This window comes from Nannospalax galili, unplaced genomic scaffold, assembly GCF_000622305.1.
Source record: "Nannospalax galili isolate Female #2095 unplaced genomic scaffold, S.galili_v1.0 scaffold55, whole genome shotgun sequence".
In the NCBI taxonomy this organism is placed as follows: domain Eukaryota; kingdom Metazoa; phylum Chordata; class Mammalia; order Rodentia; family Spalacidae; genus Nannospalax; species Nannospalax galili.
In genome coordinates, this window is record NW_008337640.1 from 655,938 (window position 1) to 674,731 (window position 18,794).

At 37.6% G+C, this 18,794-nt stretch overlaps 1 pseudogene; it reads left to right on the top strand.

Moving 5' to 3' along the window:
• The window catches only part of LOC103733783, a 96,423-nt pseudogene extending 91,417 nt beyond the window's left edge, over positions 1-5,006 (top strand).
• Positions 5,007-18,794: the final 13,788 nt, after the last annotated feature.

Here is an 18,794-nt window from a genome sequence, read left to right on the forward strand (position 1 = left end):
TAGTCAAAATGCCCTTCAGAGTAAGTCCATTCACTGGAACCTAGGCAAACTAACAAGAGTCTCACTTTTAAATGAGACTCCCCAAGTCAAGCAGCCATCAGTTGCTAATAATTCCCCAGCTAGTGTTGAGGTCTCTTGCATCTCCCCATGTCCATACTGGCATTTTGTCTGGCTTGAGCTTATGTGGCACTTATGCACACTGTTACCATGCTGTGAGTTCATATGAGTAACTGTCCAGCTGTTTGGAAACCTGTTTCCTGTGCTCACCTACCACTTCTGGCTTTTTTCAATCTTTCAGCTCCCTCTTCCACAGTGATTCCTGAGCCTTGGGAGGCAGAAGTTTGATACAGGTGTTCTATTCAGGGATAAGCACTCTGCAGCCTCTTATTCTCTGTACATTGGCCAGTTGTAGGTCTCCATGTTAATCACCATCTGCTGCGCAGGGAAGCCTCTCTGGTGAGAGTTGAGAGATTCATCAATTTATGTGCATAACAGTAAGTCATTAGAAGTCAGCTTAATATTACATTCGTTTAGCAGAATGATAATAGTATGTTTTGCTCCCTAGCTTGTGACCTCTGTAGCCACAGGTTCCTAGGTCTGATATCAGTTATGGGCTCCATCTTATGAAGTAGACCTTAAATCTTATTAGAAAGTGCTTGTTTGCTCCCATAATATCTGTGCCACTACTGAACCAGTGGGCATATCTTACCAGGCCACTTATTGTTGTAATTTGAATGATTCACAACCAAGTAAAGTTGATGAATTTTCTCTCTGGTTGCATGCATAACACCTATAACACTGTGAAAGCTAACCAGTAGGGTTGAAACTGTGAACTTTAGTACCAGTTTGATCTCTACTTGTTTGTTCCACCCTTATTCATCTTGGGCATAGGCCCGAAAGACTGTATGTCCTAATATAGAGATATCTGTTTATCCATGTTTATTGCTGCTCTTTTCATAATAGCCAGGAAGTGGAAACAGCCTACGTGACAGCCAATTGATGAGTGGAAAATGAAAATATGTTATAAGTGAACAATGGAATACTATTCGGCTGTTTTAAAAAACTAAATAATAAAATTCACAAGCAAACGGATAGAACTGGAAACATTGATACTGAGTGAGGTAACCCAAACCCATAAAGATAAATGTGCCATTTTCTCTCTCATAGCTGAATACTAGCTTTGAATTCTTGGATATGCATGTCTCAGTTGGAAAACTTACAATTTTTTAATCTGCTGATATAATAAAAGTATTGAAAAAACAATTTTCTAGCAATAAGTAAGAAAACTCTATTTGGAAATGAAAACTGTGGTTTCAGTCATACTAGAAGTATTATATTTGGTAATTCATATTTGCTCATAATCTCTGTATTCTGTAATGCCTCTAATATTCAGTCATATGCACTATTACAAGGTTTTAGTCAGTGATGGATGGCATGACAGTGGTTCCATGTATTTGTAATGAACCTGAAATTTCCTGTAACCTCACAAATTCATAGCTGAGAAGGAAAGAGCCATGGGAACTTCAGACGGTGAAGAGCTTCCTGGTGAAAGACTTCTTAGAATCTTTTGTTGGCCTCAATAAAATCCTTGAAATCTTTGAAACCATGGTCACCATGGTTTTCATTAATGGGGAATGATATTGATAGTACATATCTGATTACAAACAAACCTATGATGAATAAAGGGAAATAAACCAATCAAACCAACATAGACATAGTTCTGTAAAGAGTAACCTCCCAGAAGCAAGGCATGTTCTTCAGTGTGAATTCCAGAGGAATTGTTTTCATGGAAGATGACAGCTTCTTTTGCTATTGTCCATGGAGAGCTTCCTGTCCAAGATGTAAAGGTAGAAAGTAGCAATGCTAACAACCCTGACACTGTGTAAGTGTAGGCTAATGTGTATCTCTGTTTCCTACTATTTTTCATCTTAATAAAAAAAGTTTTAAAAGTTAGAATTTTACATATGAGGGTTCTTGATCCATTTGGAACTGAGTTTTCTGTAGGGTGAGAGATATGGGTCTAGTTTCGTTCTTTTCTGTGTAACTATCCAGTTTGATCTGCACCATTTGTTGAAAACACCATCTTATATCCAAACAGCATTTTTGGCCTCTTAAGTTGCCATAGGTGTATGGACTTATATCCAGGTCTTGAATCCTATTCTGTTGATCCATGTGATGTGTGTCTTTTTTTTTAATGCCAACACTATGCTGTTTTTATTACTATAGCTCTGTAGCATAACTTAAAATCAGGGATGGTGTTACCTCCAGCTCTTCTTTTATTATTTGGGGTTGTTTTGGATATCCTGGGAATTTTGTGTTTCCATATAAAATTCTATTAACTGCATTATAATTTTGATGGGGAATGTGTTGAATCTGTAGATTGTTTTGGGTAAGATAGCTCTTTCCACAATATTGATCCTACCCATCCTTGAGCATAAGATGTCTTCTCACCTTCTGATATTTTCTTCAATCTCTTTCTTTGATTTCTTAAGATTTTAATATGCAAGTCATTCACTTTTAATTAGATTTATTCCAAGATAATTTTGAGGTTATTGTGCATGAAACTGTTTCCCTGACTTCTTTCTTGGTGAGTGTGTAATTTACATATAGGCAAGCTACTGATTTTTCTGTGTTAGTTTTGTATTCTGCTACTTTGTTGAATGTGTTTATCAGTTCTAGTAGTTTTCTGATTGAGTCTTTCTATTCAGAATCAGGTCATCTGTAAATAAAGATACTTTGACTTTTTCCTGTTTATATCCTCTTTCCCTTTTTCTTATATGAACAGCAATTGACAAAATGTACCACATGAAATCAGAAAGCTTCTCTACAGCAAAAGGTACCATCATTTGAGAGAAGCAGCCTACAGAATGGGAAGATATCTTTACCAGTTATACATCTGACAGAGAGTTAATATCTAGGTAATAAAAAGAACTAGATCTTAAGATCAAGAAAACACCCAACACAATTAAAAAATGGGGCATGGGACTAAACACAGTGTTCTCAAAAGATGAAATAAAACTTTCTGAGAAACACATAAAAATGTTACATATCATTAGCCATCCAAGAAATGCAAATTAAAACATCTTTGAGAGTTTATCTTACCCCAATCAGAATGTCTAAGATCGAAAATTCAAATGACGACAAATATTGGCAAGATGTGAGAAAGAACACTCATTCATAATACAAACTGGTGACACCAATATGCAAATTAGTGTGCAGGTTCCCCAATAAACTAGAACTAAATCTACCACAAATCCAACTATACCAATCTTAGGAATCTACTCAAAGAACTCTACGTCCTACTACAGAAATTCTTGCTCATTCTCATTCATTGTTCCTCTTATCACAATATTCAGGATATAGATCAGTTTAGCAGTTCATCAGTTGATGAATGGACAGGAAAAAATGGTATAATTACGCAATATAGTATTATACAGTGAGTAGGAAAAATTAAATTCTGTAATATGAAGGTAAATGGATGGAACCGGAAACATCCTGAGAAAGACAAGTGTTACAGATTTTTTCTCACATGAATGTTAGCTGTGAATTAAGAAACTAGTAAGGGGCCTTGGGAAAGGAGAATCTTTCAAAACAGTGGCGACGGAATACAGTGATAAAGGGAAGGGGAGGCGTCGCTTCCTGGCTCGCTTGCTGCGCAACCTCCCCAATGCAGTGCCAGACATTGCTGCCCGCCTGACCCGGTCCCCCGGCCGCAGCAGCTCCATGGATCCCTCAAGGTGGCCACAACTCGGTGCGTCCGCCCGCCTGACCCGGTTCCCCGGCCGGCCGCAGCAGCTCCATGGATCCCTCAAGGTGGCCACAACTCGGTGCGTCGGGCTGCCGGGTTCAGGGCCCACCCGGCTGCTGCTGTCGTCAGTTGGAGTTGGGGAACAAGTACCTGCCCGAACTCAAGGCCGAGAAGGACTCGCTGGACCCGTCCTTCACTCACGCCGTGCAGCTGCTGATGGCAGAAAATGAGAAGATTCAGAAGGGTGACTAAAAAAAGAGACAAAGAAGAAAATTACTTGGATTTATTTTCTCATAAGAACACGAAACTGAAAGAATGTGTTCTGACACCTGTGAAGCGGTATCCAAAGTTCAATTTTGTGGGGAAGATTCTTGGACCACAAGGAAATACAATCAAGAGAGTGCAGGAGGAGACTGGTGCAAAGATCTCTGTGTTGAGAAGGGGTTCAATGAGAGACAAAACCAAGGAATAAGAGCTTCCCAAAGGTGGGAACCCCAAATATGCCCATTTGAATATGGATCTGCATATTTTCATTGAAGTTTTTGGACCCCAGTGTGAAGCTTATGGCCCATGCCATGGAGGAAGTCAAGAAATTTCTAGTATCAGATATGATGGATGATATCCTCCAGGAGCAGTTTCTAGAGCTGTCCTACTTGAATGGCGTACCTGAACCCTCCCGCGGTCATAGTGTCCCAGTGAGGGGACGGGGAGCTGCTCCTCCTCCACCACCTGCTCCCAAGGACCAAGGTGTTGGACCACCTTGTGGGACTTTGGCTCGTGGAACCCCAGTGAGAGGCTTCATCACCAGAGGTGCCACTGTAACTCGAGGAGTACCGCCCCCACCTACTGTGAGGGGTGTTCTGACACCAAGAGCTCGGACAGCAGGCATCCAGAGAATACCTTTGCATCCACCGCTTGCACCAGAAACACTTGAAGAATATGGATACGGTGATACATATGCAGAAGAGTTATGTCCGATATGAAGGCTATTACAGCCAGAGTCAAGGGGAGTCAGAATATTATGACTATGGACATGGACAGGTTCAAGATTCCGATGAAGCTTATGGCCAAGATGACTGAATGGGACCAAGCCTTGACTGAAGGCACCCCAGCTAGGCCAGTGAAGGGAGCATACAGAGAGCACCATATGGATGTTATTAAAAACAAACAGGAGGGGAAAATATCCCTTATGAGCAAAGTTGTTACTGATTTCTTGTATCCCAGGATTCCTGTTGCTTTACCCACAACAGACAAGTAATTATCTAAGTGTTTTTCTTCCTGGCTCTTCTTTTCCCCCCTTCCTCCATTCTTAACTCTGCATTCTAGCTTCTGATGTAGTATTTTAAAATGAGTTTAAAAAGGTTTAGGAATTTTGAATTAATTTTTTAGTGTGTAGATATTTTTTTTCTTTATTGTTTATATATAAACAGTGTATCTTTTATAATGAAAAAAGAAGTTGAGTTAAAACCAAAAAAAAACAGACCTGTTAGTTTCAAAAGTGGCATTGCTTGCTTAAAGGTTCTGAAGTAAAGGCTTGTTAATTTCTCTGAGCTCTGATTTGAGGCATCCCGGAAAGTTGTAGTTGCAGAATCCCAAACTAGGCCACATTTCAAAATTCGGGGCTGCTTAAGATGTAAAATGACAATTGCTAACGCAGTAGGTGCCACCATGTAAAACTGAGTCCAGAAATTTCTAAAAACATTTCCTTTAAAAGTACATGGCGGTTGAATCTTAAGGTTAAATTTTAATATGAAAGATCCTCATGAATTAAATAGTTGATGCAATTTTTAACGTTAATTGACTTAAAACAATAACAAAATTAGGTTTGTAAAACTGACTTTTTCATTTTATGGGTTTTGAAATCTAGCCCCAGACAGTGTTGAGAGATATTTAGTTGGGGGAGTAGGGTTTGAACAGGTTGATTGGGGGAAAGGAGCTGGCCACCTAAATTGAATTTGATGTAGTGCTTTTTAGCCACAATGTCTTCAGTAATAGTAGTAATAATTAACTTTTCAGTATTTAAAAAGTCAAAGTATTTTGTCCATCTGAGAAGTTGCACTCCATGAAAAAACTCATTTGGACACTGGAGCCAAAAGCTAATGATTTTCATTAAGTTAACCATTGTCAATTTTGAACTGTTCACAAGGTAGTCAAGTATGTCAAGCATGTCTTAACACTAACATGATATACAAAGGGACACTGCAGCTGAATGAAAAGGGATTCAAATTCCACTTTGTACATAAGTTAAAGTCCCAATGGCTTTGTATTGTCCTCCCATTTTGTTCTCAGAAGATTAAATGCTACACGTGTAAGTCTGCCTAAATAGGTAGCTTAAACTTCTGTCAAAATGCAGCAGTTTGTCAATAAAGTTTAGTCCTTTTTTAATTAACAGAAGGGGGTGAATAATGGAACAGTGAAGGTTAAACAGAGTGGGGTGTGGTTAAGATGATGAGACTATGGTGAGGGATAAATAACACTAAAGGCCTTTGGGGAAAAAAATATTGAAACTTACTACTGTAACCGCTGTCTGCAATATACATATGTAAATAGGTTTAATAGAGTTACCCTTTATAAGGAGACAATGCCCCAACTGGTAAGTAAATCCCTAGTACCAGAAATGGGTTACTTCTTTTTGAGTTGTTGGACAATTGGATCCCATCGACCCCAAACATTTCATGCTACTGCCATTGCTGTCAGTCACCCTCCAGAGCATGGGTCATAAAACATGGAGCAATTAAGTAGGTACTGACCTAGAAGCTGCAGCTCTACTAACTAGTTTTCAATATTGCTAGAAAGTTCAATATACATTACTGGAGGAGAAAAGTAATCAGGCATAGCCAGGTGTGAACCCTGTGAGCTAAAATAACTACTGGCCTATCAAGATATGAGAATTAGGAAAATAGTGACACAAATGCTATGGAAGTAACCAACCACCCTTTGATGACTATAAGGCCCATGTTATGAGTTGGAACCAATGCCCAGCACAATTTTTAGGGCCAAGAACCTGTGGCTAGATAAGTCATATGCCCTAAGGGAGAACTTACTACTAATATTCTTCTAAATTGACATAGTATTAAAATGACTTCTAACTTATTGCTATATGCACAGATTACTGCATCCCTCAACCCTTATCAGAGAATCTTCTTCTTGAAGTGGAAGAAAATTAACAGAGAGACCCACAACAGGCCAATGTGCAAAGAATAAGAGACTCAAGAGCTCTCAGTCCTAAATGAGACATCTATTTCACATCAGGGAATTTTGCAAAAGAGGAAGAGGAAAGGTGCTGAATGACTACAAGGAAACAGTTTTTTTCCAGACAGCAGAGAAGTCACACATAGGAACTTAAAGAAAATTTGAAAGTGTGCATAAGACCTGCTCAAGTTCAAGCCAAATGAAACCCCATCATGAAGGCAGGGGTAGGGACAGATGGGCACAAACTCCCCCCCCCCTAGCTGAGGAGCTGTTTGCATTTGATAACTGTTGGGAGAAGAAGAGTCAGGTTACCATTAAGGGTGTGACCCCCTGGTAATTTAATCAAAATCCAAGACCTGTTCCACACCCAAGAGTATGTAGTCAACACATACTAGACTTCATAGAGGGCATGAAGATGGGTGGGTGGGGAAGTGAGAGTGGGTTTCAAAAGAGTTTGGAAGAGGGAAATACGATCAGAATACACTGTATGAAGCTTTCAAAAATTAATAAAATATTTTTTAAAGATTTAAACATGAAAAAAGTTTATATAAATAAAGATACACAGGAAGAAAACATTTTGCATAGCTTAAGCTGTGTTCATGCTCAAGCAAGCTCATGCTAAATTACTATAAAACTAAAATTAAAAATTTATAAAGCAAAAATCACTTCAATAAGTTATGCTCAATTTATTAGCTTGGCAAGAATATATTTTTAGTAATTTAAGGTAACCTAAGTGTGTAATGTTGACGAAGTCTACGGTAACATACAGTGAGGCCTTTGACCTTCACTTTTACCATTGATTGACTCCCTCAAAGCAAATTGCAGCCTTCCAGTTTCCATTCATAGTAAGGGCCCTATAGACACTGCCATTTTTGTCTCTTATGCAAAGGTTTACTCTAGTTTGCTTATGCTTAGATATATTAGATAGATCAATACCAGTGCACAGCCATTGAGCACAATATTCAGTACATCATGTGCTACAGATTTGTGACCTAGAATTTGTGCAATAAAGAAATGTTCTCATGATACTCTGCTCAGAATGTATCCTGGTCATTAAGGAATGCATAATTGATCATATACATATTACAATTATTTTAATGCAATAATATTTCAGGATAAAATTTCAAAAGCAATTTAAGATGAACACAAAGGAATTATCAGACAGAAAAGAGTGTTGTAGCAAAGAACCACAAATATACACATTGTGTGTGCTATGTGCTTTATGTGAAGTGTTAGAACATGAATTTCAGTCCTCAACAGATGTTCTTGAGGTGGATGCTGCTGGTATCTTAACCCTATAGAAGAGAAAACTAAGCCATAAATATAGTCTGCCTTTAGGGATCAAATGGTTGTTGCTATAGAAGTTCAGTCAGTAATATGTCGAGGTGGGGATGAGGATAAACTTTACTGAAAGCTCTATGTGGAAATCAAGTGAGGAAGAACAGAGTGAGTTAGTGATTTGCTTCACACTCTGGAAGACATCATTTTTCCCCTCAATCTTTGTTTATATAGATTAAAGAAATTATGAAACCGCTCTGAAAAACAGTAGTAATCTGGAATCTTTCCGTTCACCTCCTCCAATGACATCAACATCTCTGCAATAGAAATAGTTGATAAAATCTGAAGATAACTGCACAAAGAGAAGTCAACTATGCTAATTTTAAAGGTTTGTTATTAGTTATCATTGGTTTGATACTCAGTAACATTTTTCACAGGGGTTCTATGAATGTATATATTCTCCTCTGTATTTTAAATCTAGGGCATCAAGTTGTAGTTGTACATAAAAGGAACAGTGAGTATTTTGATAGGTCTTCTGGTCCAAAGTTGTTTGTCAGGATCCTTGTTTTCTCACAGGAACTTGGGAAATAACCTCAGAGACTGGCAGTGACTTTCCTTGAGTAAAATGTCCTAAATTCAGCAGCAACACAAAGATACATGTATCTTTGTGTACACAGCATCTTCAAATCAGGACTGGAACATGAAAACATGGAAGATGTTTCTTTTGAATGAAAGATAAACAAAATAAAACAAAGGCCCTACTGTATGCACCTAGGAAACCCCTAGTGAAGCACTTCAGTTGGTGGGAACAACTTAATACACCTGGAACTCTGTGCTGGTAGAAAGGAAAGTTAAGGATGTTTTTATCCACAATCAGTGAGAAAATAATGGAATATTTTTGGCAAGAAAGCCTCCTATCACACTGGGAAGGTGTCTTGGTTCCATTTCCATATTTGAATTTTCATTCTTCCTAAGAAAGATAACTCTCATCTATAGCCTATACCATATTCAAGGTGAGAAGACGTATTAAAAAAAAAAAACTAATACAATGAAAAAAGTCATTAAGTCTACTGAAAAATCCTCTAAATAATCTCACTTGGACCATGAAGTTCAACATCAACCTGCTATTTTAAGGAAAGACTCTATGGAATGAATCTGTTGGCAAACATTCTTTTCTGCCAAGTATTTCAGGTATGAGGGAATTATTGCAAAGGAGACTAAAGGTCATTCTAAATGCAGTCTAAGAAAACTGCTGTCTATTAGTGTCTATCTGTAAATGCCTCCTCAACATTTAATTAAATAGAAAATGTTATTTCCAGGGTCAAATTCTGCAGATTACAAGAATATTTTTAGAGAAATATACTTTTTTAACATGAATATAAACAACCCAACATTTGATCTATGTGATGCCAAGCAACTTTGACCTTCACAATGCTGACATCTTGTTTTTTTAAAGCACAGGCACAGCTTATGTCACAGAAAAACATTTATTGCACAGCTTATTAATTCACGATTTCTGCTGTGTTTGAAGATTTTTATATTTTGTTTGAATTGAAATCTAAAAGGGAGACACATGCACATTCATGCTATTGCAAGATTGTTCCCTTCCCTTTGAGCCATGGTACCTAAAGAAGGGAACTGACAATGTCAGGTTATTTAAAGAATGATAATGTTAAAACTTAAATTGTACTGGGTCGTGATGGAATATTTAAATCGCCTTGATGTGACTTTATATTTTACTTTGTATTGTGAAAATAGTTATAGATTGAATTTTCAAAAAAGAAATGATAAAATATGAGAAAAAAATAAAGATTTATAACCAGAACTAGAAAGACCCCTGTGATTATTCTTTTAAGGTAATTTAAAAAATAAGGACTATTGTAGATGTGTCACTTAGGCCTGGGCAATTTATAGACCATGTCCATGTGTGACCAGTTGCAATACTTGGTAATAATCTCTAACTAGTGCAAAATGAGCTTCTTTGATGAGTGGTGACTGGGATATTTGTCTGTAAATATAAAGATTCATATTTTGCACATACTAAGAACTCACATTAGTCTAGGGACGTGACAGTCTAGGGGTTTTTCTCTAAGATCTGTGACCACTACAGCCATGTGTATTTGGTTATGCTTACAGTACCACACTTGAGTTTACTCCCAATGAGTGGGCTTTAATCCAGTTAGGTAACTATTGCACCAGTGTCATATGCTGTGCTGGCCATTGATGTGGTTATTTGGTCTTGAAACCGGTGTTGGACCATCGATTGATGTTTTTCCTTGGCACCTTCATAGCACTCTCCACAGCTATGAGAGCTCACCTTCAGGGAAAGTGGTTTCAGGTCAGTTGCAGCCCTATTGCTCCAAATCCTGTGTCCAGAGTACGTTCCGTCTTCACCAGTAGGGTCTTACTTTCAAGATCTGAGAGGCCATCAAGAGCTGTGGCAATAGCCTGAGTAATTTTGGGAGTCTCTTGGACAACCCTAGCCAACAACTCAAAGGAACATTTCTCTTCTCTGGCACTGTTTCTTGTTATGTAGCCTTTATCTGTACACATGGACTCATGTAGAGATAATGTATGTATAATTTGTCATTAGGTTGTTGGACTAATATGATTCCCTCTAGTTTTTTTTAAGCTATCTAGGTATTTATCTCTCCTCTCTCTCTCTCTCTCTCTCTCTCTCTCTCTCTCTCTCTTTCTCTCTCTCACTGTCTAACCCTTCCGCCATGGTTTCCCCATTTAAAGTGTCCCCATTTTCCCCATTTCTCCATTGATAATAGCAGTCTCCTATGGTGCCTCCACTCCTGGGCCAGAGCTCAAGAGAGCTTTGTCTATCTCCAAGGTTCTTCGTATAACTCTCCCACCCTCCCATTTAAATAACCCCATTTTCATCCATTTCTTCCTTAGTAACACCTGTTTCCTATTGTTCTTCTCTCTTGGGTTCTTTCTTTCCCTTTATCTCCCCAGTTCCTTTTCATTATTCTGGTTCCTGCAGTTACCTATGGGTACATGCTCACTTAGGATTTGGTGCTAGAATCCACATATGAGGGAGAACATACATCATTTGTTTTTCTGGGTCTGTGTTACTTCACTTAGTATAAAAGTTTCTGGTTTCATCCATTTACTTATAAATTTCATGATTTTGTCTTTCTTTACTGCTGAATAGAATGCCACACCTAAGGCCAATATGTATCATTATATTTACAGACAAATATCCCAGTCACCACTCATCAAAGAAGCTCATTTTGCACCAGTCGGAGACTATTACCAAGTACTACAACTGGTCACACATGGACGTTGTCTATGAATTGCCCAGTCTTAAGTGACACATCTACAATGCAACCTCTATACCTAAACTTCATGGAACATAGAACATGGGTAAAGAAGAGGACACTATGACTGTCTCAGTTATCATTATTGAAGCTCCCTCATGCAGCTGTGGTCCAGGAACAAAAAAGGTCACAAATGGCCAAAGTGTAGAGATCAGGATTCTGCTGAATACTGGTCCTTGAGCAGGACCCCTATATTAAACTTCACCCACAGAAGGCTCAGGGACCATTGAGGCAGAAGGAGGCAGAAGATTGTAAGAGTCAAGGAGGTGGTACATGACCATATGGAAAGAGAGTCCTACAAGCTCCTGGGAACCTGCTCATATGATTCTATGGCAATGGTGTCAGCATACACAAGTCCCCTGAAAACTCAGGTAGACAAAAACCCAGCATAGAACTGGGAAAATGAAGAGCAGACCCCAATCTTATCTGAAGAAGTATTGGCAATTGATTGCTGCTAGATGAAGAAGAGCTGATCTTTCTAAAACAAGGGACTCTAGATTGGCTAACTAGATCTCAGTGGATGGACTTGCACTGGGGAATGTCTGGGGACTCTGACTTGACACAGTGGGCCTTAACAGGGATGACAGAGTATATGGGCTCCAGCATGGGGCTTATGAGAGGGGATGGGGGTATAAAGATGATTAAGATTGTTTTAGATGTTCTGTATGAAATACCCCAGAATTCAATTTTAAAAAATTTGAAAAAAAAATAGGGGCTATTAACAGTATTTTGGCAAAGAAACTATTTGCTACAACTGCAATTAAGATCCCAGATTCCACAGAAAAGCAAAATATAATTCACATTATAAAAAGAGCACACAATTAGCACTGCTGGGTAAGACATAAGAATTCATACACAAAGCTCATTAGCATGTAGGACTCCAAACTAGCAAGCAGTCATTATTTATTGTGAAGCAAAATAACATTTTATTACTGTGAATTAGTTTAAGGTAAGAAATAATTTAAAATATTATTTTTATTGAAGCAGGAAAAGAAAACGCAAATATAAAAATTCTTTAAATCACCTAATTCTTATTTTTCATTTCATGTGATGAAATTAAAAGCATTGAGTTCATTGAATATCAATCCATGTACTTGCTAGTGATCGTGTTTACTAAATTATGTGAAGCATAATTTAAATGCATAAGATATTTTGCCTTATAGCATTTTTAACATCATCTTAATATAATTTCAAATGTATTTTTATTTTAATATTCTGACCTCTATTTAATATTTATATATATATATACATAATTGTATGAATGTATATCAGAAGTTAGGATATATTTACTGTTCAACTAGTTGGTTTGAGAAGACAATATTAGAATTACTGAGTTGACCCTCCTGGAATACTGCCACAAGAATTTGTTTGCATGACTACTGGTAAAAATGTAGGTTATCCTAGTAGTTATCTTCAGAATTATGCCCTAGGGCTGGAGAGATGGCTGGGTGGTTAAAAGCATTTCCAGCTCTTTCTGAGGACCTGTGTTTAGCACCCAAATGGTGGGTAACAGTTATCCTAACTCCAGTTCCACAGGATATGACATCATTTTCTGGTCTCTTAGGCACTTCAAACATGTGATGTGATTATATACATGCAAATAAGACAAGTGTACACATAAAATATAAATAAATATTTTAAAAATAGAATTATGCCCTAATAAGGTAGCACTTGGAATCTGAAAATGAAGACTTGTAATTTCTGAAGATAAAGCATTATGAATAGCCATCATACACCTACCCGAAGACCCACTATAATCAATAGAAGTCTTTACTTCACAGAACTCATCTTCCCTACAAGCTTTTGGATGGCCTCAACTGGTGATATTACTACCACTCACCCATTCTCTAAACTAAGCAGATAGAAATCATTTCCCATGCCTCTTTTTCCTCTCCTCTCATAAATAAACAACCACAAAGTTGTATTCATTTTACACCCTAATTATTTTCAAATCCCCTGGCCTTGTCCAGACAACATGGTTTTAGTGCAGTCTTGATACATTGGTTCTGACTTTATACTTCTCCAATATACTCTCCACACAAATAACCTTCTACAAAGTGCTCTGCTCAAGATGTTCTAGAACTTAATTTATCCTCTTCAATGCTCTTGAGATGAGTTGCATGGTGATTGAGCCTTGATGCCTCCTCTATTTTCTATACACCTGCAACACCAAACCATTTGCATTTGCCCAGTACACCATGCTCCAGCTTGTCGGTGAACAGGAACTTATACACTTCCTTCTACCCCAAATGTCTCTCCCCTATTTCCTACTCTGCTTGAAACCAGCATAGAATTCTACAACTTGACCCAAGAAATTTTTCCAGCCTTGACTTCAAAGAACTTCCTTCTTTTGGCTTCAACTGTACCCTCATGTTTCCTTCTTCACATGAATGGTCACATTACATCATTGTTACTGTTCACTTTTCTCTCTGTGTTCTGAGCTCCTGGAGATTTTCTTGACTCTTTAGGGCACAAAAAACATTATTTTCCACTGAATCCTCAGGACAGTGTTGTGTGTGTAACAGTAAATCAAAATTATAGATAAATAGCTTAAAGTTCAATTAATTGCCCAAGGTGATATCATGAGCACACTCTAAGAAAGGAATTTGAAAAAAAATGACTAAGAAAATTCAAACTCATTACTTAATGTTAATGTATTAAATGGGCACAGTGGAAATTGTGTATGAATGGGTACTGATTTATTGGATATACTGAATGAGATAATACCATTATTATTCTTGGGGAAAGTTTTATTTTTTATAAATTTTCTAATAAAACTTTTTTTAAAGGCAAATGTTATTAAATATTTTTTTAAGTTTGTGATTTCCTTTCTTCCAAAAAGACTAAGCAATAGTTAGAAATAAACATATATTTACAGGATTTATATCACGTTGACACTCTTTGAGTCACCTAACTTTTTATATGCCTTATCTGTTTTATTATGCATGATCAGGTAAGATTCTCCACTCATTCTTGCAATTACTATAATCTACTGAATTTGAAAGTAAGAACCTGACTAGTTACATTGACTCTAATATTCAGTTTACTTTATTAGTATTCTTGTAAGTTTTACATAAACATTAAGGTGACCTTTCATATCAGCCTTCATGTCAGTAAATACTATAATTTCCTCCCTTTTGAACCTTGCTGTTGTTTCCATTCTCTTCGCTGTGTGTACAGTTTAAGAATCCATTTCAGACCACATTAAAACTTGTGTCAGATAATGTGACATTTGTGTCAGATATAAACATATCTTCAGGTCTTTGAGACTTATTTTGTTACTCAATGATACTCTTGATATGATCATATACTTTTAATATTTATATGAATATGTATTTGATTTTCACAGCATCCAATCACCAATAAGGCCCATTTCCATGCTCAAGCTCACCCAGAATATTTACTTCTTTTAGAATGTGCTTGGTTAGATTAATGTGGCTGCCTAGACTCTGAGTAACTTCAGTATAAATTGTATTTCTGGTGATAACTGAGCCATATGGTAAGCTAAAAACTCTTTTGCATAGAATTCTTTAAAGTGTGTAAGAGGACCAATCTTGAGTCTTCTGGTTTTTTGTTCCGGGTGTTTCTTCTTCCTCATTTCTTTTCTTAAGGGCCAAAAAATGAACTGTACCATTAAGAAATACAGCACATTTCAGTAGAGGTCAAGTAGACATCTGACATGGTTTCTCAAGTTTTGTGCTACAGTTTAGGATGGATAGTTGTTTATGGTGAGGGGATATCCTGGATTTTGTGGGATATTAACCAGCATCTCTGGCTTCTACCCATTAGATGCAAATAGCACCATCTCCTCTAGGGGTATCAGCATGACATCTACACACATACATTATCAAATCTTTTTTTTTTTTTTTTTTTTTTTTTTTGGAGGTAGGGGGAGGATTAGGAAAAACATTGATCCCAGTTGAAAACCACTTGCTATTCTGGTACCTTTCAAGTCAGGAAGATTCTTAGTAACTTTGCCTTTCACGACCAGAATGCCCTCTAACCTGAATGTAGTTATCTAAGTATTTAAATCATTCTGTTTACACAATTATAACTCTCAGTTCATCCTATATTTCGTTAGCTTGCTGGCATGATGCTGTCATCACAGCATCCCACCAAATGCAGTGCTCCCCCTGCTGTTTTCACCAGAGGCCCACCTCGCCACTCCCACCTCATTGCATTTTTTTTTAAGAACCTGTTCAAATGATCTGTATTCTATTTCATTGACAATGTACTCCTCTCTGTTAGATCATTGTATAAGACATGCTGTGGAACTCAATATATGTAGGATCTAAAATATAAATAAAATAAAATATATGTAGGATCTCCTCTCTTTTGGGCTAAGATCAAGTATAGAGATGAACTCAAAAAAAAGAAAGAAAAAGAAAGAAAGAAAGAAAGAAAGAAAGAAAGAAAGAAAGAAAGAAAGAAAAAAGAAAAAAAGAAAAACAAAGAATGGCACCTACTAGAGAAAGGTATCTAGGACGTGAATTAGGGAGATGCTGGTCAAAGGATACAAAATTTTGAAGAGGCAGAAAGAGTGTATTTCTCCTGTTTTACTGTGTAATTAAATGACTCTAATTAGCAAAATGTGTCGCATTCTTTTTTTAATGTTTCAATCATCTTCATACGCCCTCCCCCACCCACATCCCCATAAACCCTCCCCACCAGATTTCATGCATTCTGTCATATATGTTAAGGACTGTTGAGTCAAGTTTGTGCACCTAGATGTCTCTCAGTACAAGTTCATCCACTGGAGTCTAGTCAGCTATCTAGTCTCTCCTTTAAAGATCAGCTCTCCCTAACCCAGTAGTATTCAGTTACCAATAGTTCTTCAGCTAAGGTTGGGGCCTCCAGCCCATTTCCCCAATTCTATGCTGGGTTTTTGTCTGATTGAGTTTGCATGGCTCTTGTGCGTGCTGGCACCATAGAGGAACAGGGAGCAGAGAGAACACTAATGCATCTCTCAACTCTGAGCAGTGAAGCTTTCTCATGCAACAGAGTACGATCAACACAAACCACAACTGGCCAAAGTGTAGAGAGCAAGAGACTGCAAAGAGCATGTCCCTTAATCTTCACCCACTCATACCTCAGGGACCACAGAAGAAGAGCATGTGGAAAGATTATAGGAGCCAGGGTTGGTGCACGATCAAATGGAAACAGATTTATCCAGGTTTCTGGGATGAAAATTTGTTGTATTCTTGAAAAATCCTTGAAAGAGTACATTTTTAAGTGTTCCCACACAAAAAAAAGAAACAATGCATATGTTAATGAACTGATTTTATCTATTCTGTAAGGTACCCATATTTCAAAGCATGTTTTTCATCGTATGCACAAGTTTGCCAATTTAAGTAAATTTAGTCTCTGAAAGAATAAGACATGCTAACGTTCTTTCAAAATACATTTTAAAAATATTTTAAGAATTCTGCCACTCAAGCTGGGGATAATGGCACATGCCTGAAATACCAACATTTGGGAAGTAGAGGCAGGAAGGTCAGGAATTCAAGGCCAGCTTCAGCTACATAGCAAGTTTGGGTCAACCTATGCTAAATGAGACCCTAGCTCTTGTCTTTCAGTTCTACTTTACCCACACACCAGTTCACATCTTTATCTTCTTTGAGGAAACCTCTCAAAAGTTCCCTCGCCTCACTGCAATTCCTCAATCGTGTTTGTTTTCCAGTTTACTCCAGTTAAGAGGTAAAGTATTCAGAATAGTGCAAAGTATGGTGAATAAAGTGTGTTTGCACAAGGCCTTCTTTCACATGTCTCCAAACGCTGGGTTCCCTAGCTTCTTCCCCAGGAAGAAGATAAGTGCATAGGTCACACTAACTTGATATGTTTCTTTCCTTTCTCCATAAGTTTCTCACTTCTAGGCAGGGAGTGTTTTAATACGTTTTTTCTAGGCATAAATATGTATTTTTAAATTCTTTTATGCCTTACTCTACTTTCTTCCAGAAAGCTCTACTAAAATTTGTCAAATATAAAATATTTTTTTCTTGAAGTTCCTGGATTTTACAAACCAAGTATAATTTGCTTCCAGTCCTTTCTGCCAGCTGAAGTTTAAACGGAAGTCTTCCTTGTTCTTTCCTGTGTTGCACATCTCGTTTTCCGTCGCAGGAAGTCTCACCAGCCTGGTGTCAGTGGTAGAAGATTTCAAAGAGACATTACTCTGCTGCACACTTGTCATTTTCCAATCCTGTTTATTAATCTGCAGCTAAAGGAAAAGAATGAGGCAGGACAGAAAGAATGGCAGACTCCTTGACTATCATGTATGAAAGGAATGGATACAGAACTCCTCAGAGTTTCTGTTCCTGTTCTTTGTAGTTCTCGCTGGGAACTAGCCCTGGAGCTTGTAATTCTACGAAAGCCAGTAACAAAACTGGCCTTCTCTAGCACAAGGCATTTGAAGCGAAGCTGTGTGCTGCCTGCTTTCCTGACATCCAGTTGTGACTTTCCATGTACTTCACGGCATCTTCACCCACAGGGGGATAAAAGGAGGGAAGGGGAAGAAGTCACTTGATTATTCCTATCACACACAGAAGCATTTCGGAGAATTTAGTTTTGAAATTGTCTATATGGGCAAAATGCCAAACTCTAGCTATGATGAAATTCAACTATAAAATTTGCTTTCTTTATTGTGCATTTTCTGACAGACTTTGCAAGATGTTGTTAATAACAGAGGCAGTTACCCTGATGAATGCTACGCACTGTCATCATATGGTCCAGGTTCTTAAACTGAGCATCTGGAAATCATACCTAAACATATTAGCAGGCAGGAAGTTCTCATCCCTAAAAGCAGGTGTCCATTCTGTGGAGACAGACAATGTATGTGTTTGTGATGGCACATCAGCACATCTAGACATGAAACACCGAGCTAAATTTGATTTTGCTTCACTTTAAATTCTCTTCTAAAAGAGAGCTGCCATTTCTATCATAATAAAATAAATCACAGATTTACTATTTTGTTTGTTGCTGTGACTTGTTAATTAAATCACAATGTGGTTATGTTTATTAAGTTACAAATTATACCTTTTGGGGAAGAACAAGTTCTGAAGTGGAACATGTTTACTTGATGCTTTCCCTCCCATCTGCCTCCAGGGGAGATATAATTAAATGTAACAAAGCAGAAGACAAGTCAATGTGAGGAGAAAACATGGTGAGGAAATTTCTTCCAGCTGAATAAAGCTGGAAGAGTTTAAAGGCAGACAATTGCTACAAACAAAAAAGTGAACTAGAAGTTAAAGCGA